This window comes from Adiantum capillus-veneris, chromosome 8, assembly GCF_014529385.1.
Source record: "Adiantum capillus-veneris isolate H3 chromosome 8, ASM1452938v2, whole genome shotgun sequence".
Lineage (NCBI taxonomy): Eukaryota > Viridiplantae > Streptophyta > Polypodiopsida > Polypodiales > Pteridaceae > Adiantum > Adiantum capillus-veneris.
The window spans coordinates 10,590,919-10,617,875 of NC_140938.1; the positions used below are offsets into that span (position 1 = coordinate 10,590,919).

At 42.9% G+C, this 26,957-nt stretch overlaps 1 long non-coding RNA gene across 1 annotated transcript in view; it reads right to left on the bottom strand.

Annotated features, from left to right (window-relative positions):
* Positions 1-3,505: 3,505 nt before the first annotated feature.
* Positions 3,506-26,957, bottom strand: part of LOC147451661 (uncharacterized) — a 44,879-nt gene continuing 21,427 nt past the window's right edge. The window contains exon 3 of the long non-coding RNA XR_015188977.1: positions 3,506-4,134. This is a non-coding gene — a long non-coding RNA (uncharacterized LOC147451661). The remainder of the gene's footprint in view (positions 4,135-26,957) is intronic.

Sequence of the window (26,957 nt, forward strand, 5' to 3'; positions counted from 1 at the left end):
ATGGCTGTGACGACACTCAAGAGGAGAATTCTTCTAGTTCAGACAGGAGCAAGATGAAATTTATGTGAAGGTTTGTGAATGGATCCAAAAGTTAACTATGGAATTGGATGGTATTAGATGCACATTGCCGGAGGCGGCCAACTTCATCAAACAAAAGAGAAAAGTTGAAGCAGAGGCCAGAACAGTGGATTTGGCAGTCATTCAAGACGATGAAGTTTCCATAATCCTATAGATTATAAGCTCAAAAAATAATGGGAACCATTATCTAGTGTCATTCTGGATGGAGGAGCTGGAGTGAACATTCTTGGCAAGCATCTAAGAAAAAAGCTAGGAATAACGAAAATGAAGCTAACTGCATTCAGAATAAGGATGGCGGATCATAGAGTAGTCCAAGCCACTAGACTTATTGAGAACATGTAGATAAGAATAATTCTTCTGGTTGAAAATTGTATAAACATAGAAAAGGGATATTTACTTTATTCACGTTGTAAATGGGGATTTTCCTAGATTCTCTACTTGCAAGTGGCATGTCCTTTTTCACAAAGGGTGAATCCCTTGAAGTGGTGCTAAGGCCCGAAATTCCTAAGAAATTTGGTAGCATTGAGGTTTCTTTTCCTGAAATTGTAGGCAGCACATGCAGGTACCATAAAGTATATAATTCTTTAACTGATAGGTATGGAAAATTTGGCGCACTCATGAGGTAGTAAAGTGCTTGAAAATTAATTTTGTGTATACATAGACTACGTTCTATACACAATTAAGGCAAAACCACTAAGACTTGGTCTTGCTGTAGAGTATGCAAAGGAAGGCTCCTTGTAGATGCACTCATGTATGCTTGCTTTATGAAAATTGATAGATATGTGTATATATTATTATTAGGTCATTTTGTATGTGCTTGAGCATACACTTGACGTAGTTTTATGCCTTATGGGCTATGGCATGTGCTTGAAACATATGCAATGATGAGTGATATAATCTTTCCAAGGTAGTGGTTTCTAAAATTTGATGTATTTTTGGACTCTATTGATGTTCTATGAACTTTTCCATAGTTATATCTCTTGATGGTTTATGGTTGGTTAGAGTTATGTATGACAGGTAAGCGAGTGTATACTAGTGAGCAATTTCCCTCAAAGTTTGATGCTCTCTCCTTGTTGCTTTCAGGCTTTGCAATGTTATGTAGCCAATTTTGATTTCCCTCACATAGGTTTTACTTAGAGTGATTCCTGCTCGCTTGTTGCTATTTTGATTAAGATAATTAAGCTATTTATGTCAGTTTTGATTGATTCATGCCACTTGGTCGTTGAGGCAAGTTAAGTTTATTTTGACCTCACTTTATGCCTTTTATACATTTATCAAGATGGGAGCTTACTTCATCCCAACCAATATTCTTTGGCAACTTATACAGATATTATCAATGATTTGCTTGCATTTATTGGTGCATGTGTGAGCTCATTTATTGGTGCATGTGTGAGCTCATTATTTTCCATTATTATTAGTTCTTTAGTCTTTATATCTCTTGATATCGTATGTTCATTTGGATACTACATTTATATGTTTGTGAGAGACTTCTAAACCTATGGCATATATATTTTGCACCTTCTGTGAGGGCCATCATGAGGTGTTTTGAAGTCAAGTGTGGACTATTTGGTACCCATGCGAGGTGGATTATGTTGTTGGATCTCCCCTTTCACAACCTCACAATAGGACTGGTATGGATGGATACATGTGCTTTTGCTCATTTTTTGAGTCAGTTTGATAGTGTTTTGTTTGCACTTATTATGAGGCAAAGATCAATATGTATCCATTTTACTATACATTATTATTCTTTCTATTTATGTCTTTCGTTGAGTTTTATGCTATAATATTACCAAAACTATGTAAGACTTTTCCCATCTCTTTTTGCATAGTGTTTATGCATATTGACATTAGCCACACTCTTGATCTTATTTGTGCATTGATATGACACATAGAGAGCTCTTTAATATCAAGAGATTTAATGGTAGCAACATCCCATGTTGGAAAAGTAGCTTTAGAATGTTCTTAAAAAAAAGTACTTGAAACCATTGCTCGACTTAACAACTAAGCTCGAGTCTATGTCCGATGAAGAGTGGGAAGAGCTTGATGCATTCGCAAAGTCTACTATACAATTGCATCTTTTTACTTCATATTCATAATTGAAAAGTGATCTGAGTTGCTTTCAGAAAAGTCCTATAGCAGCCTAAAGAAGTAGATTAGTTCAGAAAAGGTTTAACTTATGGTCTTTTTGCTTGAAAATAAGAGAAAATGATTTGATTGTGCCACATTAAATGTGTTTATTGTTAATTTAGTCACTTAATGGCAGGGAAGTTGAACTGAAGATGTGAAAGCTGTGTATCATGCTCATTACCTTCATGTGACATTTATTTTTACTGGGATTAGCAATCCATCACTTGGTGATACCTCAAATTTGATGACATGATTGGCAAAAGTAAAAATCCATTGATCAAGAATAGTAAAGTGCTCTTCTCATTCTTCATAAGAGGTAGAGAGCAATCTAGATGTAAGGACGATGAGAGATGTCTCAAGAGCAATCAAGTGCATGGTAAGAAAGACATTGAATCCTATCATTACAAAAAGAAAGACTTTCCCTACACCGATGGTGACATTGTGGCTTTAACTTGCATTATTCTTGCAAGGGTTCTATAGGAGGATGTGCTCCAACAAGATGGTTAGATGCAGTCCATGGGTCAATTATTACCTGTTGAAATGGTGACAACAACTTGCATTGCTCTTGCAAGCCCTCTACAAAGGGAGGTCTTACAAGAGATGGTCAAATGCAATCCATATCCTTGTATTTATTCTCTTTGGGAGATGATGAGATCTTCCCTAGCTAACCTTACATGGACTGATGACCTCTTGGTTCCAGGTGGTGTATGCCTTCGCCATATGTAGCCATGTGCAAAGTTTCTAGCAAGAATGTGTATGTGGTAAGGACGGCATACTAAAGTCCGTCTCCTAGAAACGTTGAAAGTTACTATACAAGATTCTATGCAAAGGCAATGTGTTGCCCATGTGCCACAGGGTAACAAAAAGTGCGCAAAGTGATGCTCTCACAGATCTTTAAGGGAGATAGAGAGCACCTCGGGCCCTAAATTTACAACTTTCCCATTGGAAGCACATCACCATGTTATCATGCCTCTTCCTCACAGCATGTACAAAATACAATACATATGATGAAATCCATCACCGGACTTTACATGGATGCCAAGAGTGGGAGTCTAGGGATAATTGTTTTAAGTATTATGGGTTGAAAGTATTATGCTCCTTGGACAATCCAATGCTTCCAAGATTCCCTAGAAAAAAGTTACAACTACAACGAAAAAAAAATTGTATGGATCAGATGGTGTTTAATAAAGTTAAAAGTACTTTTTAACTAAATGAATGATTGGAAACAAGGTGAAGGTTTAAGTTGGCATTTTAAAAAATTAAAATGAGAAAGAAATGAAGTTATCTAAGGATGTGAATTGAAAAGACCCATTAACAAACTAAACAATAGAATTTTTCAATTGTCCAGCTGAATTTTTACAATCACTCCTATTGGAAAATATAAATTTCCAAATGTCTCTCCTGCTCTTAAGGCTTCCTTAGAAAGCCAAAACAGCTTTGATCCAAAAAGTAGAAGTTGCATTGAAAGTTAAAAGTTGCATTGAACTCGATTAACGTTGTGTAGCTCGCCCGCAAATGTGGTAGATGATGATGGAGCAGCTAAGGCTACATTCATTTTGAAGAGCAACTCAAGCATGCCATAGAATTTAGCATATTAAAAGCTGACACATGGAGTAGGAAGGATAAAGCAGAAGCCCTGCCTCCTTTTAAGCTACTATGAACTCTCCGACGGGTGTCTTGCCTCCCTTTCCAAGGACTACGTACTCACAACCACTTAATGTACAAATCAAGAGGCAGTTCAAAGCTACACAACCAAGGAGACCTTAAAAGAGATGATGAAGTCTAAAATATACCCATCGGTATCTTTACAAGTTCCATAGCACAACTCAAGCAAGGTCATGGAGAAAACTTAACGGCAATCCATAATGCTAGTCTTCAAGTGAGCTCAGGACACGTGTGAATATGCATCTGGCTTACAGTTGCAGATACCTGTAAAGAAAAAGAGTTTAATCAGAATTGGCTATGCATGACTTCAGTTTAATTATGTCATAGATGAGGGATAAAGAGCCATCCCAAGTAATACTCAAAAAAAAAAAAAAAATCTCTAAAATCTTTTTAAACCTTCATCTAGGTAATTCTAGGGGGCACAACTAAATTCCTTCAATTTTACACTTATTTGATCCAATTTTTCACCAAAGGAAACAATTTCTCCATTGAATTCCTCCGATTCCTTAGAAGGGATCAAACAAGGTTTTCAGTTGAGTAGCCTAGTCTTAAATCTTTCTAAAAAGTGAACCCACCTATCCTATACGCATCACCCACTGGGCAATTAATCAATCGAGGAGAAAATTCATGCCTGCAAAAATATAAGTGTACGCCACACTCAACACTAACTCACACTGGCATAAAAAGCGTGGGATGAAGGGCCTCTTGTCAATCTTGGGTGCCAACATCAATCGAGCATTGTAGATCTTGGAAAAAACGATCTTGTCAAAAGTAAAAGTGACCAGATACAAATTATGAAAGCATATCTGGGCAACATGCTTGAGGCATGTACTTCTCGAAGCCTAAATGGGAGATTGAAACCTGGGAGGCACAAAGGGCATGGCCGCAAGAAATGAAAAGGCTTACAACAATGGAAAGTGGAAAGACTCTTTCCACTAGATAAACAAGTGATAAAATCACAAGGCCAGCCTCCAATAAAACACAACAAGTTTCACAAAATCTGAACAATCAAACTACTCTATTTCTGAAAAGAAATTGACAATGACGTGTTTCATGAGACACACCTCTCTCTCTCTCTCTCTCTCTCTCTCTCTCTCTCTCTCATGGAAAAGTTGTTTGGGTGCATAATGGAGATGAAATTGAGTGATTGGACTGAAGAGAATGACAAGCAGGTTTTTTTTTGGGTGCATAATGGAGATGAAATTGAGTGATTGGACTAAAGAGAATGAAAAGCGGGTTTTTGTCGATGCCATAGCACCATTGATCATCTTATCACTCTTCGTGTTCTCATGGAGGAAAGTCGGTTGAAAGGCAAACGATTGTATTGTTGTTTTGTGGACTTTAAGAAAGCTTTTGATATGATTCCACATAACAATTTGTGGAGAAGGATGGAAAAACTTCAAGTGCCAAGTGAGTTTATGCTTGCGGTTTCTCGTATCTATGAGAAGGTGATTTGTCAATTGCGCATGGGAAGAGAAATTTCAGAAATTTTTATAAGCACTAACACAAGGATGTCCGTTGTCGCCAACTCTCTTTGGTCTATGCATCGATCAATTGGAACAAATGGTACTTGACTTTATGCAAGAAGAAGGCATTGAAGACGTCACTATTTGCAATGCGGTAATGGTGCTTTTGTTGTATGCGGATGATGTAGTGCTTCTAGCACACACTTTAGAAGATGCACAAAAGCGTATGGTTATCCTTGAGAACTTTTGCTTGCATAGTGGGTTGATTGTGAGTGAATCCAAAACAAAGGTTATGCTTGTGAAAACCAACCATAAGGAGAAGCCATGCATTGTATGCAACAATGAGACACTTGAAGTTGTTGAGAGCTTTAAGTACCTTGGTCTTGAGGTTCCGTCCAATCACAAGTGGCATGAATGTGCTATGCATCGTTTGGAAGCGGGAAAGAGAGCATATTATACATTTGAGAACATGTGTAATGCGGAAAACATCAAGTGTTGGGTTCTCAAGAAGTACCTTTTTGATGCATTGGTGACACCAGTTCTTCTTTATGGAGTTGGAAGTGAGGGGCGGGAGCATCTCAAAATCTACTTGGAAAGAGTTTGAGAATGTCCAACGGCGTTTTCTTACAAACTTTCTCCAAGTTAAGACAAAAACACCATATATGCTCCTACTTCTTGAGTCGGGATCTCTTCCAATTGAGGTTATGGGCATGGAAAGGGTTATGGAGTACATGATAAAGATGCATCTAAACCCCTTACATCAACTTCCTACAATTGCATGGGAAGCAAGGAGAAAAGTTCAAAAGACGCATAAAAGCAACGGGATGGATGCAAGACATAAATAAGTGGTTTGGGAGATGGGATGCATTACACTTGCTACATGATGCTTCAATTGAATCCCAAGTGAATGAAGCTTTTCTACAACGCCAATGTATTACGGCTTGGGAGAAATCCATTGGGTCGCGCTTCATACATTACAGCGCCCATATTGCCCCCAACTACAAAACCATGTTCTTCGCAGAAAGAGGAAACCGTACTCACACTTACATGCTTGAGCATATCCCCTTGTCGGCAATACGCACTATCGAAGCCATTCAACTTAGCTCCCATTTCCTTCGATGCGAGACAGGACGTTGAGGCAATGGAGAAGAGTCAAATCAACTGTGCACATTATGCTCACTGCAAGTTCGAGAGTCCGAGTACCACACACTACTAGAGTGCTCAGCTTTTGGTCACATCTCAACTTGCTTCTCTCACATTTTCAGCCATGACTTAGACCTACACATTTTCCTCTCCCGGACACAGTGTGGGCTTTCCATTGAGACTCTCATCACCACAATTTTGGAGCATCAAGAGTCACTCATCAACCATACCCATACTACATCACATGTAACTTTGGTCCCATAAGTCATATTTGACCTCCAAGGACGATAATAAAATTTTGACCTCCAAGGACGATAATAAAATCTCTCTCTCTCTCTCTCTCTCTCTCTCTCTCTCTCTCTCTCTCTCTCTCTCTCTCTGTGTGTGTGTGTGTGTGTGTGTGTGTGTGTGTGTGTGTGTGTGTGTGTGTGATGATTTGGACTAAGGCCTCAGTGCCACTTGAGACTATTTAGGTTGAGCTAGCTACCCCTCCTCTCATAGTTGAGGCCCTTACGAAATCGGTCTCCTTCATGCATAATTTATGGGACATTCTCAGAGACAGATATGCTCGGCTAGCAGTTGAGTCATCCCGACAGCAAGCCCTACAAGGGCACACAGCATGTTGGTATGGACAGATGACATCATGGTTTCAGTCACATGGCTTCAGCATGGATAGACTACCTCCATTCTAGTACTCCTTGGATGCACCCTCCCTTTCTCTCACATGGAGAGAGACCACTAGATTTATACGTCAAGATTTGATTCAACTAGATACTAGAAGCACATGGATACAACTGGTACAAGAGTTGGGCACAAAAATGGCTTTCTATAGAGAGCATCTCCTCCAACTAACAGAGGATGGATATGTGATCAGACCGGTCTATATGGACACTCGTTTATCCTATGGGATACGATGAGCTATTGGTCAAATGCGCAGATCATCGCATCAGCTAGAGATTGAGACTGGCAGATTTGGGAGAGTACCAGCAGAAGCCGAGATATGCCACTTATGTCATATAGAGCCAAAGACAGAGTTACATCACATTTGTCGTTGTCCGGTATACTACGAGATACGAGGCCGCATTCACTGTCTATTCAGAGAGGGCTTTGGACTGTTGGCTAGAGTCATAAGATATCAGTATCAGAGATGCCTCGGGTTGTTTTTGCTAGAGCTGCGCAAACACAAGGAAAGTCTCTTGAGGAGACCTGGTAGGTGGGAGACATTCGCAGAGGGAGATCACTGACTTCTTTAGAGTAGGGACTCAACAACCGGATGAGCATGCTTCGCAACAGACTTCAGAGCCCACTCCTACCAAAGATAATATTAATGGACAGAGCCACCGACCTCGGAAGAGCTAGACGCCCACTGAGCTCTATACTCCAAAATAGGCTATTTGCTGATAATCAAATCGTTTTAAATGAAACATCTCGAAGGATGTTATTGTTGATGTCATTCGTTAATCCTAAATTATGTTGAACAACAATTTCTATGCCAAGAATATACCTAGATGAATCCAGGATAAGCCTAGATTCACCCTTGAAGGAAAGTGCAAGGTATAGCCCCATGGTAGTCACCCACAAGACAATATAACCATCAACTCCATCATGCATAGTATTGACTAAATACCACGACATCCCCACTAACGTCGTCAGCGCCCAATAGTGGGTGTAGAACTAGGTACTATCATATGCTCCCCAACACAACACACACCACACGCACACACATGAGCATACATCAACACAAAGTTCAATGTACTGAGTTTCTGTCATGACTCCGGAGATCAAGGGCAGACTCGGCCATAATGAATCCTAGCACTAAAAGAAGCATTAAATCGAAAAAATTAACACAAAAAAGAGGTAGTTGATAGGGCATACGCACCACAAAAGATAGAAAGAATTCACCAAAGGACAAAAGACTACTTTATAGGACCAAAGGGTGAACATCTTCAAAATACACGCAATAAGGTCTCTTTTTCCTTTTTTATTGGCGGCCATACTCATAATTGTGAGTGGAGAGAATTTTCATAAACTGCAATCGCCCTCAAGCACTACATGTGCCTTGAGGAGGCAACAATTCCATAAGGGGCTTGAGCACAAACACAAAAGAAACCAAACCAGGGGTGCTACTAAAAACCTCGCAAGTGGTCTAGGAAACTTAGTGCGTGGTGCCTCTCTTTAATATTCATTGTTGTCCCTCTCTTAGCTCCTACAAAATGTATGAGCTCGGTAGTCAAACGCACAATATCATCAAATTGAGCCACAACCAATTTTGCCTCAAAGACCCAAAGGTTCCTAGACTTCCAAACGTGATTAAGGTAACAAAATCTGATCATTTGGGTGTACATTAGAATGGATTGGCTTTGAAAACTACCCCTCCTAGGATCAGGTCATTTATATAGAAGATAACCATCTATATAGAAGATAACCTTCCAGGTCTTCCGTACCCATTTGCAAACTTTAACGACCAGTCTCCGCGAGGCAAAGCACTTGCTAAACAAATGTAGGGGTCTTCAAAAGATGACCTGCAATGAGAGCAAGTGTCAGTGCCGATCCCTCTAGCACAAACCTTGATCCTAGTAGGCATGGCTCCCCAAAACACCTTCCACATAAAGAACTTCATGTTATTAGGCCATTTGATCTCCTAGATGGCATTAACACTCTTTTGCGAACGCTCTTCCGACCAAATTTTCTTCCATATTTTGGTGAGTGGGGCAAACCAATCCACTTTGTATACCAGCTCACTATAGATATCAGGGAGTGAGAACACCTTATGGCCAATGCTAGGCCTTCCAGTCTATCTCTGACCCAGAGGCGGGTGAAGGTGACGATGACAGCACTTCCAAGAGTCTACATATCAAAAGCCTTTCATACAAACCCAAATTATGCTGAAGCACTAAAAGCTCCACATCCTTCCAACAGAGGTTTCGGTCATCCCAAAGATGAGAAAGTTTGGAGATCCCTTTGTTGCTTATCTAACAAGCAACTTCCTCCGAAATGGGTCCAAGGAAACCCCTTTCGAGTTTAGAGAGCTAGGGGGGAACCAATGGAGTGAGGAGCCCCTGAAATATCTTAACTTCTCCCCCCATTCTAGGGTTGAAGCTACTTTGTTACACTCTCATGCAGTTTCCCTGTGTTGCTGCCAAGCTTAAGCTATGTCCACATAGACGCCAAAATCTTATCGTGCACCGTGGCCTCCTTTTAGGTGCCCCCTTTAGAGGAAATCTCTACTCTGTTTATCATATCCCACGCCATGATAGTCCATTCTTGCTTTTTCTCCGTCAACGAGATGACTAATTTGACACAAAATGCTTCTGCATGCAGCATGGCATCAATGATCCCAATGCTGCCTTGTTTCTTTGGTCTTGCTATCCATTCCCATTTCCCCCATTGGCAGGGGGTTGTGGCTTTAGTGTTTCTCTTCCACAAGAATCGTTTGATAGGCTTGAAAAAAAAAATCCAATTGGATTTGCTCAGTTTTAGCAACAAAGACATGAATGGAATGTAAGGGATCATGAAAGCATTGATCACAATAACTCTACTGTGGAAAGGGTGGAGCACGCAATCCCATCTTCTCATTTTGCTATTGATCTTGTTCAGGAACCAATCAAATCTCTGCTTATCCATTGTACCCACCCCTAGGGGGACGCCTAGGTGCCTGAACACAATGTCCTTACCAATATCTTTGCTAGACCATTCTGAGGGGTCAAACGAGTCGCTTTGAGAGAGAGAGAGAGAGAGAGAGAGAGATCAATCTTGATTTCTCAATATTGCGCATAGAGCCAAAAGCAGTAGCAAATAGTTGGACAATCTCAAGGGCTCTTCTTAGTATTTCTAGCTTGGCTTTAAGAAAGAGCAAAGAATCATTTGCAAATAACTTTGCAAGCAATTGTTTCCTCTCGGAATTGATAGGCCTTGAATTTCCCCTTTTGTTGCACTACTCTTAAGCGAGGTTACTAGAGGGTGAGAGCCAATGGCAAAGAGCAGCGGGGTAAGGGGGCAGCCTTTCTTGATCGAACGCTTGACCTCAATGTTGTTGTTGAAGAGCAACTCAGAGTAACTTCCCTCCCCAAGAATGTGAACTCGCACACATTTTGGGTCCAAAACCCAAAGCCTTCATGACAGCCACAATGTATGACCATGAGATTCTATCGTGGACTTATCCACGTCAAGTTGAAGGAGGATACATTCTTGCTTGGTGAAGGTAGCATACTCAATGCCGACCATGGCAGCTAAGATGTTATCATAAATAGAACATCCGGCCCTTTGATGAATCCATGTTGATGGGGAGTGATGATTTTGTTCAAGAGATTGGAGCCAGCCTCAAAGCAATCACCTTGGAAATGAGCTTGTGCGCCACCGTCATCATTGATATAGGACGCCATTGTTTTAGCAAAGAGCAGAAAATGCTCGCAATAAGGTCCCTTACCAAATGCAACCGATCCGTAGTTCAACAACAAGAAGACATGCCATAGGTGGCATCACCAACACCAAGCATATAAGTCATCAATTGAAACCGCTATGATGCACCCAAGGTATCACTAAAACGAGGCTGGCATGATTTGGTAGCTCAGGGATGGGATGATCCACTTTTTCTACCATCAGCTTGCACCAATGCTTGTCTAAGGGTATTCCCTTGCAGCACCAAGGCTCTAGTGCAGAACGCATACATGCATGAATATTCAACTTGCAATAGGTGATGTCGATAATGTGTCCCAAGAGCACTAGATTCAGCATGGAAGCCAATCAAGAACAAAATCTTGTTCTTGCATAGCCTCCAATGGCAAGCGTCAGTCTCGGTGACTTATAAGCTTAGAGCTAGACCACAGCTCCAAACCAACAATGTTAGAAATCGTTAGATGAAAGAGCTAGATGTGGCAGAGAGGCCAGTCATATCTTCGGACATCTTTTTGGCCATGATAGTACTCCAATCAAAACACATCGCGGAATCCTACAAAAATACACACACGTGCAACTATGGAGCGAGAGAATTTGCATAAGCTAAAAACACAAAATATAATCAACAGTACTACTATGGCTTTGGTTGATGATGAAAAATTAGATGATGTCCACTATTGTGTCGGTGGGAGTAGCCACAAGGAGTGACCCCATGGTGTACGGCCTTCAGCTTTTTGTGTTGCACCCGCTCGGCAAGTGGATCACCATGCTACTTAACACACTTCAAATTGATTCTAGTGACGAGATAGTAAGCTAACCATGCTATACGAGAATCTAATGATGGTTGACATTCAACCTTCGAACTCAAACCAAAATCAACACATAGCAATCAACAAGTTGCAAGAAGCCCCTTTCTCGACATCAATGATTGACAGGAGTGCACGCCAAATTGAGCTTTAATCATAAGACGTACAATAATTAAGTTTTTTTTTTACTTGGTGAGCCTAAGGAGATATTCTTGAACGAGGCGCCAAGGGGTTGAGCCACTTGGCTCAATCCCCATCCTACTCATTGAACATAAGTACGAGCCAGTTATACATATAATATATCTTCTTTGCTTACGATTTGTTGTAGCTCGGCATGGACAGCAACGCAAGCCTACGCGTTCCAAGCTTGAAAAGCACTAGCGAGATATAGCCACCAGATAGCAACGACCTGATCCCATAACTCCTTGGCAGCACTCTGTCTACAACCAGATAGCAGCTCTCTCTCTCTCTCTCTCTCTCTCTCTCTCTCTCTCTCTCTCTCTCTCTCTCTCTCTCTCTCTCTCTCTCTCATACACCTGTTGCATCGAAGGTGCCTTGATCAATATCCCAAGCAATCATAAAAAGACATACGGCCAGGCCACTCATGAAAAGGGCGATTGTAGAACATCGTCTTTCGCAATCCTCACGTCCTGGCATCAGAGCTACTACTCCAACAATTGCGCAATTCAAAGACTCAAAGATGGTGATATGTCGACGTATTCCAACAAAGAGGCCAGCCCAAGTCTTCAAGACACGAGGAGCAAAAAAAATGACCTTGGAGGCACTTCCGAGGCGTGACCAACACGACCATCCTGGACGCCATCTCCAGCAACCCTCGCTTCGGGCCCCTCACAGCTTTTGAGCTGCCCTCCACCGTTGAGTCCAAGCCCATCCTGGAGCACCTCCTTGGTAACCTTTTCTATGACGGCGGTGAGTCCTCTGGCACTCTGGCCCTGCACGAGCTTCTCGATTCAGCAGAGCTCGCAACGTCTAGCACTGGCAGATTGCGCTTCACCAATGGCTACCCTTTCCAGTACTCTTGCCACTCTTTTAGAACCTAACTAAAAGCCCTGCTTTGCCTTAATCTTTATTACTTACACATTGACGTTTGACTTGGACTACGTTCCACGGAACCCTTGTCATGACACAGTATCTACTCAAAAACAAGTCAAAAATAGGTGCAATTGAAAAGTAACAGATGGGATTGATTTCGTTATTCATATTCCCCCAAAAGTTTTGATGCACTTCGAAGATCTGCATAGAGCTAGAAGCTAGCATCCAACTGTACTTAGCAGAGTTCATCATGCCAAAAGAGTGAAGCAAAAACATTTGCCGAAAGCCTTAGAGACATTGGCGATGAGCTTCTTGAGCGCTTTAACGAATGTTTGCTCACCAGTATTCACCCTAAAAGCAAGATTAAAAATAGGGAGTGGGAAACTCAAAGACCTCCAAAAGGAGCTTGACCATGAGGCTAAGTTGAAAGATGAGAGAAAACACAAAAAGAAATGGTGGTGGTAGACATGATCTACAACAAAGAATGTCATAGTCAACATGATGGCAAAAATCGTAGAAGAGATGCTGATCTAGATTGCAGTAGACATGATCTACACAATGATGGATATTGTGGTAGACATGATTGACAAAAGAGAAAGTATGAAAGACGAAGAGAGCATGAGAATATATAGAAGGAATTGTAGCCACAAAGATGATGATTGAAACACTCTATCATCAGGGATAGATACAAGTTGCATGTGTTGGTAGTGATGATAATGATGCATGGAGAGACGAGAGCAAGAAGATTCAGAAGAATGTAGTTCATGCATGTTTTTTGGCACGCAGAAGGATGACTATGGGTTGAAACCTTAAGAATCTTGTCCCTCGTTTTGAAGGTCTACACAGAGACACCATTGGTTGCTCTAACGTAGAAGAGAAGATGGCAAATTTTGATATGGTGATTCCTACATAGGCGAAGCTGCCAGAAGCAAGCGTAGAGAGAGAGAGAGAGAGAGAGAGAGAGAGAGAGAGAGAGAGAGACATTTTGAGACGTTTCTAACATACAAATGGCAAGAGATGGGAACTCACGAACAATGCGAATTAGGAAGAGTTTTCTGGAAGCATGGAAATGATGAACACAGAGATCGAAGCAGGAGATCGAGATGCAACCACAACTCTAACTCAACAACACTGCAAGGTCCGTTGTCTCCATCCAATTCCCTATGCCTATACGTTTGCTTGGTACAACACATAAATGCTACGGGGCAGGGCACGACTTCTGTTTCTTATAATTTTTAGAGAGACCATAGTGCCAACTCTCCACCATACGTCTGTATGGCACTTCTACATGACGTGCACTGTATATTTAGCATTTTCACTATGTGCCTAACTGCAAAACAAATGTTTAACTACTTCACATTGCTTTTATGTAGCTTGAATCAAACATTTTTCTCCGGCTTGCAAAATTGGACGACGCCCGTATACAATTACCAGGTTGGCAGTGCACTTCAATTTTTAGTGTATCGATGCTTTCTGTGTTTTTTGAGTTTGTTAATGCTTGCTTTAGTTTAGTTTAGCCACATGTCCTCCTCACTAGTACATGCTCAATCTCGATAATTGAATCTATATCTCGATAATTGAATCTATATATCAAATAGACATGCACTTCTTCTCTCACAATTCAGCAATTCAAGTTATGTATCACAGTACTCAATGCACTCTACATATACTTTATTCCTAGGTGGTTGATGTGAATCTATGTACGTCCTTGTTTGACAATGCATCGTATATATTGCAACCCAACGTTCTCCTTTGCATAACCGTTATGTAGAATGAGGACAACCCTTTGTCCTAGCATTTTCCTCCTCAAATATGTTTTGCACTAGGTTGTGTGATCGACAACCAAGCCTCGTTGCTCCCTCTGACTGCGACAACACGTAACTCTCTCTCTCTCTCTCTCTCTCTCTCTCTCTCTCTCTCTCTCTCTCTCTCTCTCTCTCTCTCTCTCTCTCTCTCAAGTTCTTTGAGAAACAAGAGAAAACTAACTACACTTGATTTGGAGAATAAATACACATGCATTTCATGTTTAAAAATTCGTCAATGTAGTGAAATTGGACCATTTTACAAACAGCTATAGAATTAATTAGTCATTATATACAAAATCTTTTTTAGAAATTTGTCAATGCGCTTTGTACTTCGTTTACTTCAGTGCTAGATGCTTGGTGTCAATCTGCATATTCTTGTTAGGTTCTATAGCAACGCCCACCAAGCAAGACTAGTTGTCCTTCAAAACAATCACATCAATGACAAGTCTCTGTCTCCACCAATAGCACTATACTTATGATGGTAAGATAAAATAAAAAATTTATATTTTTCAATAGCCAAAAAGAGAAGTCACCTCTAAGGCCTCTGCCCTTCATTAAGTGTAAACATGAAGAACACTTGAGCTCTTTCCAACCGAAAAATCTTACAAAAGTTGAAGTTAGAATATCCTACATGTAGCCTACAGTTTGTCACCTCAGCTGGTGGACAAAAGAGCCCACTCGCAAGGAACAAAGTTGCATATCAAGTTACTTGGACTGGAATCAACCATCTATTTGACATCTCCAAAGTCCAAGATGAAGGCCCTTGGCACAAAATGAAGCGAGAGACAAAGACATCCCCGATCTCACTATTTTTACACTTGCTAAGACCCTCATTCATGAACCTTGCAACACAAAATTTTACATGATTTGGGTGTACAAACACAATCCGCGCCCCCCCCCCCCCTTCTCTCTCTCTCTCTCTCTCTCTCTCTCTCTCTCTCTCTCTCTCTCTCTCTCTCTCTCTCTCTCTCTCTCTCTCTCTCTCTCTCTCCCCCCCCCCCCCCCCCCCCCCAAGTTGCCATGTCACATTCTATAGTCAAAGGAGATGTTGAGAAGAGAGAAAATGCCTTGCAAATGTCTTGCTCGTTAAGATGAAAATGTCTTACAAAAGGTTCTCTTCATTCAAGAGCAAGCAATAATGTATGTGTGCACATGTGTGTGTGTGTGTGTGTGTGTGTGTGTGTGTGTGAGAGAGAGAGAGAGAGAGAGAGAGAGAGAGCGTTCTCGATGAGTGGGCACTTAGAATGCATTGCCCTAAGGCCCCTGTCACACTAGGGCACCTCCCCCACCCTCCTTTTGTAGATGGCCTTTCACAGTGCAGTCACACTTGGTTCTCAAACACAAGACTTGGTTCTCAAACACAAGCTGTGCTCTACTGATAGCGAATGGCAGCAGCCCAAGTGGTTAAACCTCCCGCTTTCACGCTGACTACCAGGGTTCGTCGCCTCTGAAATCAGCTCATACGTGCACTTTTTGCAGTTGGCCGTTGCTTGGAGAACTTGGCCAAGGGTGTGAGGCCGTCCTCTGACAAGGAGTGGAGGCCAACTTTCTCTTTTTCATCTGCAAATGAATGTCTACCACTTCAGCATGGCTTGCGCTTCCCTGCCCCAGTGTGTTACAGGCCGAAGAAGCCGTTGTCGATCACGGCTCACAAAGAGACTCATTGGATAGATCAAGTTGTTATGTTAGAACTTCTAGACTTCTCCTCCCTTTTGTAGAACTGAGTTCAAGACCCTTGGATTGAGCTTTGAGCTCTCTTTCTCTAATGTCACATGAGATGAGAAAGAAGAAAATAAACATTCATTTTATGTCTCTCAAATTCGTCTTTTTAAAGTCCGAAAAGTCTTCTTCTTCTTCTTGTCTTCTCTCCTCTTCTCTCTTCTCTCTTCTCTCTCTCTCTCTCAAGGTTCAGGAGAGGTTTTTCTACTCTTGACCATATCTTGACACTCAGAGCCATCATTGAGGAGGGCAGATCACATGGGAGACGGATCTATTGTAGCTTTGTGGATTTCCGCATAGCATTTGACACAATACCCAGAGCTAGATTGATGCGTAGATTACAGCAGATGGGAGTACCCACAGAGCTCATTTGGGGGGTCATGGCATTATACAGGTCAGTAGTGGGGCATGTACGCACCTCAGCGGATCTATCCACACCGGTTCACTCAACTATTGGGGTGAAGCAAGGTTGCCCGCTCTCTCCTACTCTATTTGGTATGTATGTCGATGAGGTTTCTGACTACATTGAGAGAGATGGTGATAGAGGTGCAGAGTTGGTAGGGACATGGATTCCACTATTGTTATATGTTGATGATATTGTGTTGATCTCCGACTCTCCGGAGGGGATGCAGCGTCACTTGGATATTTTGCATAGGTTTGCCCAGGAAAGTGGTATGTCCGTCAACCTGGGTAAAACCAAGGTCATGGTATTTAATACCACCCCACAGTGGATCAGGAGGACAGCGCGCCCGCATTCACATACAGCTAGGAGACAGTGGAGTATACAGATGCTTACGCTTACCTTGGAGTGGTTTCTAGTGGGCCAGCATTTTCATTGAGGAGGGCAGCAGAGACTAGATTGACCAGAGCCCATGCAGCATTGGGTAGATTGGAAAGGATGTGTTCACATGTTCAGTTTCACGAGCCTCCGACGAAGCTCTGGCTCTTTGACACTTTGGTGGCTTCTGCATTGCTTTATGGAGCTGAGATTTGGGGACCTTCATTGGATCATCACGGGAGGATAGGCCGCATTGATGGATGGGGGAACATGGAGAAGCCTCTGGTCTCTATGATCTCGCGGCTCATTAGAGCTAAGGCTTCAGTACCACGTACTATTGTCCAAGCAGAGCTAGCTGCTCCCCCACTAGTGGTTGAGGCGCTCACCAGATTTGTCTCCGTCATACACCGCATGTGGGAATTTCCCAGAGACAGATATGCCCGCCTTGCACTTGAGTCCTCTCGACAGTTAGCCATGCAGGGAGATACAGCATGCTTGTATGGGGAGATGACATCATGGTTTCAGGCGCATAGGTTCAACATAGACAGATTACCTCCCTTCCAATACTCACTGGATGCACCCTCTCTCACTCTTACACAGTTCGAGATCACCACGCTCATCCGCCAGGACCTGACTCAGCTAGACACCAGGAGGACATGGATACAGCCAGCACAGGAGCTGGGCACGAAGATGGCTTTCTACAGAGAAAATCTTCTCCAGCGTACAGAGGACGGTTTTGTGACGAGGCCAAGATACATGGACACCCACTTGTCTCATGGGATACGATGCGCTATTGGCCAGATACGCATATCTTCACACCAGCTGCGGATCGCGGATCGAGACTGGGAGAGACAACGAAGTACCAGCAGAGGCCAGGACATGCTCCCTGTGTGACATCGAGCCTGAGACAGAGTTGCACTACACATGCCATTGCCCCGTCTACTATGAGATACGAGGCCGCTTCCATTGCTTGTTTCGAGAGGGCTTTGGCCCACTCTTCAGAGTCATGCAGTACGAGGATCAGAGATGCCTGGGTTTGTTTTTGCTCGAGCTACGCAGACACAGAGAGAGCTTGATGAGAGGAGAGGCTAACCAGTCTCAGAGAGAGATCACAGACTTCTTCAGAGCTGCCACTGGACACCTGGAGGAGCTACTACCACAGCAGAGCTCGTCGCCTCACACTAGAGACACATTGATCGACCAAGCGACCGAGTTGGGGAGATCCAGACACCCACGACTGCGGAGGACTACACAGCATCGACGGAAGTTGCATCAGAGGATTCGGATCACTTTGGCCCGACATGCACGACGCCCGATCAGAGTACTGACCATGGAGGAGATTGATGAGATCCGCCAACGATCGATGCTAAATCTCCTATGATCTAGCTATCCCAGCTAGTTGCTTAGTGCATACCTAGCAGTTTAGGATTCCATAGTATTTTATTTTGTCATTTTGTCATCTTGTTACTCTGACTTTGTATCAAATCCACCACATTGTAACTTTATGGTCTCATAGGTCACTGTGCGCGTGCGCGTGCGCGTGTGTGTGTGTGGAGGCATTTCAAAAACTAAACTGACTCTATCTATTTTCTCTTATGTCTGTCAAGTTTGTTGTTGAAGTGGATTGCAATCCGCTTAGTGTGTATCTGTTGCTAGGCACCTCTCAAGCCCTTTAAAACCGTTCATAGTGTTATAGGTTTCAGAAATTAAAAAAATGCCGATATCAACATAAAGCTCACGGGCCGAGAGTGCTAGGCAAATTGCAATATTATCGTCACCACGTGGCCATGGCTCCTCCACCTCCTTTATTGACCCTCCCCCCCCTGGGACTAAGTGACACGAGCATGAAAGGGTGGGATCTACGGTGAGGCGATTGCGGACCATAGATCTTGGCAACGGCGCCGAAAGTAATCTAGGGTACCCCATTTTGCATCCATGGGATTTGAACACCTGACCGCACCCTTATGAGGCACATGTCCTAACCACTTCGTCTTGCACGTGCTTTTGAAGCATGCAAGCCCTAATTTTCTTAAAACGCGTATACAAGGCGGCAACATGGAAAGTAACCTAGGGTACCCTAGATCACTTTCGATAATCTCCCCCCCCTCTCTCTCTCTCTCTCTCCAAGGGCTCGAACCTCTGCTAGGGTGCACCTGCTGGGGAGGTTAGCCTTAGCCTCTGCCTCCCTTCCTTGCCTCCTTGCTAGTGCCAGCTACACCTCTCAACCCATTGTCGGTAGTATACTCGGCACCTCACAACCCGTTGTCGACAATACTCACTAGCCCTAGTGCACACCTCACAGCCTCACCCTCAAGATTCACCCTTGCTTGGCCGTATCCAGTCCCATTACATGATTCATTGGTCATCTTGAGTAATTTCATTTTTCTCCACTCATGTTTGTGCGTCCAGAGCGACTTGGTAAAGATCTGTTATGAATCCATCACAAAGAATCCCCTTAAATAAACGTTTTTCTATGGAGCAGGAGAAGAGATATTTGCATTTACAACACATTGCAGATCCTACACAACACGGAGGCCTTGTACAGCCACCTTAAAGAGAAGTGCATGTGGCTACTGTATTTTCCCTGCAAAGGTTGGGCTTTAGGGTTGTGTTTCCAACCCCAGGCAGCCCCCTTGTAGCTGAGTTTTGGGATAGGAGTGATGGTGGTGCTACACAAAAGGCGCAGACCAATGCCAATTTTTCTTCTCCAAGAAGCTGAGAGCAGTGTAAGCTCATAAGGCCATTTTTGTGGAAGATAGAGATATATTCATGGAAAATGTTCATGCCGACTACTTGGATAGTGCTCGTAAAATTTCTTCATGTACGTTCTCAATTGGTATCAAATGGAGAGTGCCAGAGAAAGTGCAGTTAAAGGGCATTCTTTCCAAGAGGTACTTTTTATGTTGCAAAGAAGTCGTTGGGCACCCTTGAATTCGCCTCAAGTCTTTCGAGAATGAGTTGAGTGTGGATCTCATGCATAATGGGATTGTTCGAAGCATTGGGCATACACCGAAAGTCCCATGGATAAGCATCTTCACTTATTGCAATGGAGGATCCATTTGCGACATGCTCATGTCTCTACCTTATGAGAAGGGAACCTATGTCAGAATTATAAGAAAGCTTCAAGGAGATGGCAAAGGGACTAATAGAGGTTCTGATCAGTGTTGCCTGAAGCTTCACATTCAAGCCTTTGTAACAACGCATCGTCACTCGTTCATGCTATGTTACAGATGGTCGCTTTTGCTCGCAACAAAGGCAAGCTTCGTTGTGACTTGCATCTAGGAAATGTCGTGCTAGATTTTGCCCAAGATCACCAGCCTAGATCGCATTGGAATTATTGATTGGGGTCTAGCCGTGAGACTGGGTTACGAAAAGCATGTGTCCAAGACTCCACTTAGGAAGAATCATGAGTTTCGACCGTGATGAAGATTTCTACATGAAAGGTGTGGATGTGTATGCTTTGTCTTGGATGGTTTTGCGGCTTTGCACTTTTTATGAAGAGTTCTCTTCAATCCACAAGATCAATTTGATGCAACAAGTCAAATCCAACACATTTCGTTCATTATGCGGGTAGGCTATTTTTTGTTTAGTGGAAGAAATTCATTCGTGGACCTTGATAAGAAGCGCCACCATATGCGCTTGGATCCTTCCGAGTGTTTTAAGGCCATGACAAAAACGATGCCGGCCTTTTTCTAGGACTTAGAGAAATATTTTAGGGGATGTTTTAGAAAATAAAGTTACCTGACTCTAAATTATGTAAGGTATATACCTAGATGAATCCAGGACAAGCCCAGATTCACCCTTAAAGGAAAGTGCAATATAACCATCAGCTCCATCCTATTTTGCTTGGGAGTCAACCGAAGGCTTTAGAGTATGTTTTAGAGTTTCACACTAGACAAACTTCTATTATGTAAGGTAGCCTTTTGAGTTGGGAACTGGATTTGAAGCTTTCATTTCAAGTTTTGTCTCTCTATGTTTGTATGTGTGTTTCTCTCTCTATCTCTATCCCTCTCTCTCTTTGTGGGTGAACACAACTTTGTGTGTGTGTGTGTGTGAGTGTGTGTGTGTGTGTGTGTGTGTGTGTGTGTGTGTGTTGGGGGGGGGACGAGGGGGATGCTCTTCTCGTTGTGCCAGATGTTTCGTCAGTGGTGAGACTATAAGACATCTGCTTTGGGATTGTCGCTTCACCAGGGCTTTCCTTAGCCGCATATCTGCCCTCTATGCCGTCCGATTTCCCTCGCCGGATTTCCACAAACAATTCTCGGTTTTTGGCATTCTCCCAACCTATCTTCAACAATTTGCGATCATCTTCACATTGGCCAGATTTTAGTCACTAAGGTCTTTGTGGCGCCAAAGCAATTTTTGCATGTTCCATCAGCAGGAGGCGGATCCTTTTCCTTTGTTCAAAATTTTGCTTAGGCAATCCTTATATTTCACCTTCGATGTTGGGGACATATCCCTGGACATCCCACAGCTCTTCTATGTTTGCTTTTAGGATTAAAGACAATATATTTTGTATGCAAACTATATACCAAGGAGGATCTCCCCTAGCTTCCATTTCTAAAACTGTTCCCGAGCCTATCCAAAGTGGTGCTACACCACACTCTCAATTGCATCCTATGCATGGTGCAAATGTACCTTATTTGATCAAGACCCCATACTGGCTCAGCTCCTTGCGCTATGCTCACCACACCACTTTCTAGTTGTACACAATCCAGTGCTCCACTGCACCATCTCACGTCTCGTATTCCATTTCTCTCACCTCCATCACCTTGAAGCCCTACCAGTGTCGCTTGCAGCATGAGTACAGGCGATACTCACAGTGATAGTGCCAACACCACCACCAACACAACGACACTCATAGCAAGAATTATATGGCAAAGAATTATCGTTCGTTCTTTTGGCCGCTTCGTTCGCCGGTCTTTAATGCTAGTTTGCATTTACAACACATTGCATTTCCTACACAACACGGAGGCCTTGTACATGCGTTTTTCAGCCTTGAAGAGAAGTGTATGTGGCTGCTGCATTTTGCATGCAAAGGTTGAGCTTTGGGTCTGCGTTTCCAACCCCAAGCAGCCCCCTTGTAGCTGAGTTTTAGGATAGAAGAAATGGTGGTGCTTCTATCTCCAAAAGCCTGTTGTACCTGCATTTTCAGCCCATAGAGAGCATCCAGCTCTGCATTTTTCCAAACCTGCCCAAGAGATTCCTGCTTGGCATTTTCAGCCCACAGAGAGGAGACTTGCTGGGCTGTGTTTGTAAGCCTTGGACAGCGGTGTTTGCATCTATGCTTTCCCATTCAGAGGGGGTTGTATGGTGCAGTATTTTTAAGTAGTACCTTCTCGGACTTTTGGCTAAGCCATTACTAGGCTGCGAAAATAACTTCTCAAAAGGTTTTCTTCTTGTGGTTTCACCTTTGATACTCATCATACGCCTGTCTTACCATGGATACTCTTCTAACGTTGCATTGACTTGATATGTTGGACTTCTTAGTCTTGGACGTACAAGGAGCGTATGGAATGCTTTTGGGTAGACCATGGCTCATAACTATTGGGCCTATATATGATTATGCCAATCAGACATAACCATTCAAGGGTCCAACAAGAAAATTCAAATCTAAACAAACAATGCAAGAAGCTAGAAAAAAGGCACTAAGACCAAAGGATCTCTACAAGAAATATGGCACAAAGAAAATCGAAAGAATGTTGGCCGCAATGAATATCTTTCCACTTGCAGAGATAGACTTGAGTGCTATTCTGATGAACAAATAGTAATCTGATAGACAGAGAAAGCAATACCCAAATCAGTTCATGGAGTTGAACAATCACGATCATCAAGATACCTATGTTTACGCAACACATTTGGATGATTGATGCGGAGATTGGGATTGTTGCTAGCATCTCCGAAAGAGAGCATTAAAAAGGGGTTGTAGCTCTTTGCACGGACAGTATGGTTGGATATATTTCTTTCTCTATAGAGGGTTGGTGATTCTTCTAGTATTTATCTTTAGAGAGTTGATGATTATTGGAGGTAGTGAAAAAGGAAGGCAACAGATTATATATATACCTAGATGAATCCAGGATAAGCCCAGATTCACCCTTGAAGGAAAGTGCAAGGTATAGACCCATGGTAGTCACCCACAAGACAATATAACCATCAGCTCCATCATGCATAGTATTGACTAAATACCACGACCCCCAGTATCGTCGTCAGTGCCCAATACTGGGTGTAGAACTAGGTACTAACATATGCTCCCCAGCACAACACCCACCACACGCGCACACACATGAGCATACATCAACACAAAGTTAAGCGTGCTGAGTTTCTGTCATGACTCCGGAGATCAAGGGCAAACTCAACAATAATGAAGCCTAGCACTAAAAGAAGCATTGAATCGGAAAAATTAGCACAAAAATGAGGTAGTTGATAGGGCATACGCACCACAAAAGATAGAAATAATTAGCACAATATCAACTGATCGTAACTCGGACAAAAACTTCACAATGTGAAGTCTGCATGTCCGCAATACGACTAAAAAATATACCTAGATGAATCCAGGATAAGCCCAGATTCACCCTTGAAGGAAAGTGCAAGGTATAGACCCATGGTAGTCACCCACAAACCATGAGCTACAGATTCTTCATCTACATGTGGTATACACAAACCAGCTTGATAGGGATGGTCTGGAATCACTGTTTGTGAGAATTCCTTTTTTCTGAACCATACACAATTTCTTGTATGCTATTTGATAGTGAAAATTTAGAATTTTGAGCGATTTTTTCACACGTTAGCACTACTTTCTCAAAAATTAGGTGGAATATTTCCTTTTTTCGTGAATTTTCAAGCATTATGATTGTAAGTTGACACATACACTTTTCTCGACCGCTATCTACAGTCCATGCCCTACCACCTTTCACTTATATCCGCACTTAGGTTTTACTTGGTCAGCCAAAAATCTGACATGAGGCCTATCTAGCCACCGGCGATGGTTGAGATCCGATAAACAACTCCATGCTTTCTAACCATTTGCATTGGCTCATATACAATAACCTCATGCTTTTCATTGGCACAAGCTTTTGTGAAAGTGTTGTGCTTAGCAACTTGGAGAAGGATGACGATGGCTAGAAAGCTTTGGAGTACTTGTCCCTCGTTTGGAAGCTCTGCACAGCTGGAAGGATGTTCTTACAAAGTGTTAGCAGACGTCAACATTGTCCAACAGAGCGAGAAGCACGCAACGTTTGCCGCAAGCCTCAAAGTGGATGGCGTTCAGCTTCTTGAGTACCTCAAAGAGTGGCCACAATGCCTGTAGCCTAGAGTGTTGCTGACGAATGCATGCTTGGTGAAGGGGAACAACACAGAAGCAATTGTGATGGCAGACATGATAGCAGTAGTGAGCATGACAATTGGCACGAGGGCAGAAGTTGCAAAAGAGATGGAGATTGCAATAGGCATGATCGACACGCTGATGGAGATCGGGTTCTACATGATCCGCATGAGAGAAGCTATGAAAGACGAAGAGATCATGACAAAGAGGATGCACATATCTAAGAGTGGATTCAACGCATGTAGCCTAGAGGGTTGCTGAAGAATTTGATTGCATTCTTGTTAAAGGGGAATAACATAAGTAGTGATGGTAGACATGATAGCAGCAGCGAGTACAACAGTCGACATGAGAGCAGTTGCAAAAGAGATGAAGGAGATCATAGTAGACATGATCGACACACCGATGCAGTTGCAGAAGAGATGAAGGAGATTGTAGTAGACACAATCGACACACTGATGCAGATCAGGGTAGACATGATCAACATGAGAGAAGCTATGAAAGAAGAAGAGATGATCATAGAGACGATGCATATAGAAGGGATCATAGCCACAAGGACTCCGTGATAAGAGGACTCGTAGAGAGCATGATGCTCGCAAGGGACGAAGATGATGGAAGCAAAGACCGGAGCAGGACAGATGGAGATGATATAAACCCTAGCTTATCCCTCTAGTATGAATCATCCATCAATAGGTCGCAGAGGGCTTTCTAGGATTATCATCGTAGAGGCGGATGAAAATGGCTCTTGTAAGCAACTACCATTTAGGGAATGAGTCCACTTGAGAGATGGACAGCTAAATAGCTCATAGCGTCAGAGGTCTTGGATGTGAGGAATTATCCCAATTCTGATGCTCATGGATCTGACTCTTATACCAAGACGAAGGCATTGAAGAGGAGCTTAAACTTGAATCAAGATGAACCGGCCTTCTTAAGGGGGGGAAAATGTACACCATTGATTTGTCACGTGTGAAAATTGTAAGAAATCGAGATTGTTCACTTCAGAGAGCTACAATGACACAATCTAGTTTAGCCAAAGAGAGGAAAGAGTTGTGAGAGTAGTAGTAAAGGACCATGCTTAATTCCATCCCAATGAATATGAATCATCCTTGGGAAGATCCCATGCCAAACAAAGGAGATCCATCTCTCGCTCAAGAACTTCCTGTAGTACTTTGTGTGTATGACATGCTGGAGTGGAAGAAGGATATATTTCGTAAGGCAACCTTGTTTGGCCAATTGCCTTCAAAGTTACCAGTACAAGAGAAAAAATAAAGTTTTACCATTTACAAGCTGAAAAATGACCTAGTTAGAGTCGTCCATAAAAACGGGAACAAATTGACAAAAGGGACGTTTATAAATTGATGGACAAAACTCTATGTCAACAAGTCGTAAAGGTATACATTTGCTTGGACCACACACCTAGACTACGGGGCAGGGCATCACTTCCCTGTGAGAGTGCGCGTGTGCAGAAGCGCGCGCGCGCGCGCGTGTGTGTGTGTGTGTGTGTGTGTGTGTGTGTGTGTGTGTGTGTGTGTGTGTGTGTGTGTGTGTGAGAGAGAGAGAGAGAGAGAGAGACACAAACGCAAGACGTAGAAAGAGGGGGCGATCAGCCCCCCATGACTACCATGAGCAGAAGACCCTCAATACAATCAATATATGATCTTTGTGTGATGAGATATGGAAGTGGGTACCCCCATGCCCCCATAAATAGGTTGGGGAGGTAGGCATTGTTAGAAGGCATCGTTAGAAAAAAACCGGGGTACAGTGTATTTTAACCAGCTAAAATCATAAAATCCGAGTTAGATTTTGAGCTTGCCTTGAAGAAAACCGGCAAATGTACGCAAGTTTTAATGTAAATACCATCAAATTTTGACCTCATAACCAGTAAGATTTCAAGTATGCCCTTATTTTCTTCGGTTAGGAAAAATGTATTTTTCTAGCCCTGGCTCAGGTAGGGCAAGGCCTGATAAAAATCCCCACAACCCAACAGAAAAAATGATATATGGAAATATATGTGGGCGTCCGGACAAAATTGGGCGGCCGGCCCCAAACTCGAGCGGCCGGACCAAGTACAACCTAGACTATGGGTGGCCAACCCGAAGACATAGTAGCCGTACAAGTATGCCCTAGATCTGTGAAGCAGCAGAGTGGTGTAAGTCTAACACCCTTTCTCAACACCCACCGGATGCTGAACAAACCGTCTGAAGCCGAAGATGTGAGGCAAATAATGAAGATGTCTGCTGTGATGTCCACTGAAGGACAATACTCCGACGAGCTCCACGAGTGTAGCAACAATCTGGGGTGTCATGACCGCCAAGAAATCTCGATGCCATCACGAGCAGTGTAGCAAATTGTTGTACTCCGTCGATACAAAGTGAAGATATTGCGTGAAGGTCCCTAACTGAGTGTGAAAACAACTCCCTGTCGTGAAAGAAGTGTCAATAGACCTACAAGTGTCCTGCCCAATAGGATCTGTGGTGTCTGTATTCAAAACGCTTGGAGAAAATGGGGAAGCCCAGGAACCGTCATGAGAATGACCGAAGCCTGTCAATGCATGAACCTGTAACCCAGTGTGGCCAGGTGGCTAAGTTGTGTAAAACTCCAGGA